The following is a 3,710-nucleotide window of genomic DNA, read 5'->3' as shown; positions in this document are numbered from 1 at the left end:
CAAGTGCAGGTCCCTCCCCCTCCCCATGTCCAATTCCCCTTCTCTGCTTTTCTGTGGAGACAGCAGGTGTCATTATCTATCAGGATACACCTGTATCTCATTGAGCTTACTTTTCAGTATCCCCCACTAGAATGTGAGCCCCATGTGAAGAGGGATTTATGTCTCTTTTGTGTCTGTATTTCCAGCATGAGGAAGAGTAGTTAGCCCATAGTAGGTGCTCAGCAAATGATGAAGGTTACCTTTGGCCACCAGCCCTAAAAGTTCATGCCATTCTGAGCTGACCCTGTTAAATGTACAGTATGTATCCTCCAGAACTTCTTCTCCATATTTACATTCTTACACAGGGATCATTAGATATAGATACTCCACATTATAATTAAGAGGTTGAATAATTCTACACTATTTAAAAATCACCTGTTTCCAGTCCTAACTGGAGATACAACCAACTACATCTTGGTAATGCAACCGGAATCAACTCTTTCAGGTTGATGTTTTCACCCATATTACTCAATAGCATACTCAAAATGCAATGACCTATCAGTTTTGTTTGCATAGTTGCTTTTGGATAGTTTTAGCTCTTTATCATGAATCATTTCAAACAAAGAATATATAACAATATAATAAGAATTCTATATGTCAGTCAGTAGTTTTAACAATCAACATTTTGTCAAGTTTTCTTTTTTTTCTAGCATATTCCAAAGCACATTCCCAGTATTTTGTGATACCATGTCTAAACCTTAAGAAGTTATTTCCTCCACATGTGGTGGTGGTGGCTTAGTCACTAAGTTGTGTCCGACTCTTGTGACCCCATGGACTGTAGCCTGCCAGTCTCCTCTGTCCATGGGATTTTCTAGACAAGAATACTGGAGTGGGTTGCCATTTCCTTTTCCAGGAAATGTTCCCGACCCAGGAATTGAACCAGGGTCTCCTGCATTGCAGGCAGATTCTTTACCAACTTAGTATGAGGGAAGCCTTCCTCCATCCACATACTCTACTGTAACATAAACTGTAACAAATAGGACTTTAAAATATATAACCAAAATACAATTACTACATCTAAGAAAAATTACAATTATTCCCTAATGCCACATGAAACTATCCATGTCCAATATAGCTATTTGACCTAAATATCTCTCTTAAATTTGATTTGTTCTTAGGATCTGAACAGGTAACTTACATAGCATTAACTGAAATAGGACTTAGTCCTTTTTTCACCAATAACAGCCCCTGCTCCTCTTTTTTTTTTTTTTTTTGCTATTCTCCTGATGAAAAGACTGGATTATTTGTCCCGTAGCATCACTCACATTCTGTATTTATATGCATCCTGTCCTGAACAGGTTCCATTAGAAACAGAACATCCTGTAGTGAGATCTATGAACTTGGTTAAATTCAGGCTCAGTTATTTTAGCAAGAACATTTTAGATGATGCTTCGTACCCCTATTGTATCATATCTGAACACCTACGTTGTATCCCACACTTTGATGTAAAGGTTGATCAGTGGGTTGTAGTATTCTAACCTTAATTCACCCCCAATATAAAATTTCCCATCGACCTTTTACTGAAATTTTATTAAATGTATCATTGATTTACTATTTAAATTTTTGATATGCTCTTCACATACCATATAATTCACAATATTAAAATGTACTGGTTACTGATTTTTAGTATTTTCAGAAAATTGTGGATCCATGACCACAATAAATTTTAGGACATTTTCGACATCCCCCAAAGAAAGTCTATACTTGTTATCAATGAATGCCTATTCTCCTGATAGGACTGATAACCCACCTGAATGGTACAAAGATTAAGTTCAAATCAAAAACATCTGAGCTACAAGAGAGGCAGTGAAGTGAAATTAAAGTTGCTCAGTTGTGTCTGGTCTTTGTGACCCCCATGGACTATACAGTCCATGGAATCCTCCAGGCCAGAATGGAATGGGTAGCCTTTCCCTTCTTCAACCCAGGGATCGAACCCAGGTCTCCCGCATTGCAGGCAGATTCTTTTTTTTTTTTTTTTGAATTTTTTTTTTTAATTTTTATTTTTTTTTTTCCAGTGGGTTTTGTCATACATTGATATGAATCAGCCATGGATTTACATGTATTCCCAATCCCGATCCCCCCTCCCACCTCCCTCTCCACCCGATTCCTCTGGGTCTTCCCAGTGCACCAGGCCCGAGCACTTGTCTCGTGCATCCCACCTGGGCTGGGGATCTGTTTCACCATAGATAGTATACATGCTGTTCTTTTGAAATATCCCACCCTCACATTCCCCCACAAAGTTCAAAAGTCTGTTCTGTATTTCTGTGTCTCTTTTTCTGTTTTGCATATAGGGTTATCGTTATCACCTTTCTAAATTCCATATATATGTGTTAGTATGCTGTAATGTTCTTTATCTTTCTGGCTTACTTCACTCTGTATAATGGGATCCAGCTTCATCCATCTCATTAGGACTGGTTCAAATGTATTCTTTTCAATGGCTGAGTAATATTCCATGGTGTATATGTACCACAGCTTCCTTATCCATTCATCTGCTGATGGGCATCTAGGTTGCTTCCATGTCCTGGCTATTATAAACAGTGCTGCGATGAACATTGGGGTGCACGTGTCTCTTTCAGATCTGGTTTCCTCAGTGTGTATGCAGGCAGATTCTTTACCAGCTGAGCCACAAGGGAAGCCCAAGAATACTGGAGTGGGTAGACTATCCCTTCTCCAGCAGATCTTCCTGACCCAGGAATCGAACTGGGGTCTCCTGCATTGCATTCGGATTCTTTACCAACTGAGCTATCAGGAAGCCCTTGAAATAGACAGAAATAAGTCATTTCTGAACCTGTCTTATCTGACTAAAGCTGAACTTTGTAAGAGACAGCTGTTACAACCCCACCCACATTGCTAGGAGGTGGGAATGGGAGGTGGGGATGTGTGTCCCTAATCAAGGAGGCCTGAACTTGGATATTGGTTTAGTGGTTTAGTTGCTAAGTCCTGTCCAACTCTTTGTGACCCCATGGACTGTAGCCTGCCAGGCCCCTCTATCCATGGGATTCTCCAGGCAAGAATCTGGAGTGTGGTGCTATCGCCTTCTCCAGGAGATCTTCCTGATGCAGGGATCAGGCTCAGGTCTCTTGCATTGCAGGTTGAGTCTTTACCAATTGAGCCACCAGGGAACATTTCAAGATTGCATAAATAAGCCTTATCAGATGCTTCCATCCTTTGAAGTTCTAATCCACCAAGCCCCTTGAAAAGTTGGTATATAAACTCCTATCTCTAGCCCATTAAGGAGCCTTTTCATATGAAAGTTCCTACATAGTTAATAAACCTTTCTCCTATTAATTTACTGTTAATTAATTTTCAGGACTCAAGCCAGTTGAGTCTGAGATAGTAGAGAAAAATGTTTTCTTTCCAACACTCCCTCTCACAAACCCCTGAAAACCACAAGTTAAGTTTTTAATCTCTGTAGATGTGTCTATTCTGGATATTTTAAGTGAATGAGATCTTACAAAATGTGTTCTTTGGTGTCTAGCTTTTTTCATCTATCATAGTGTTTTCAAGATTCATTCATATTTCAGTATGTATCACTACTTCATTTCATATTATAGCTAAATAAAAATCCATGGTAAGGGTATATAGCACATTTTGCATAAAAATTCAACAGTCAGTGGACATGTGGGTTGTTTCCACTTTGGCTTTGTGAATAATGCAGCCATAAATATTCA

Source organism: Cervus elaphus, chromosome X (assembly GCF_910594005.1).
Source record: "Cervus elaphus chromosome X, mCerEla1.1, whole genome shotgun sequence".
NCBI classification, from domain to species: domain Eukaryota; kingdom Metazoa; phylum Chordata; class Mammalia; order Artiodactyla; family Cervidae; genus Cervus; species Cervus elaphus.
The sequence above is the reverse complement of the archived record's forward strand: the minus strand, read 5'-3'. Positions refer to the sequence as shown.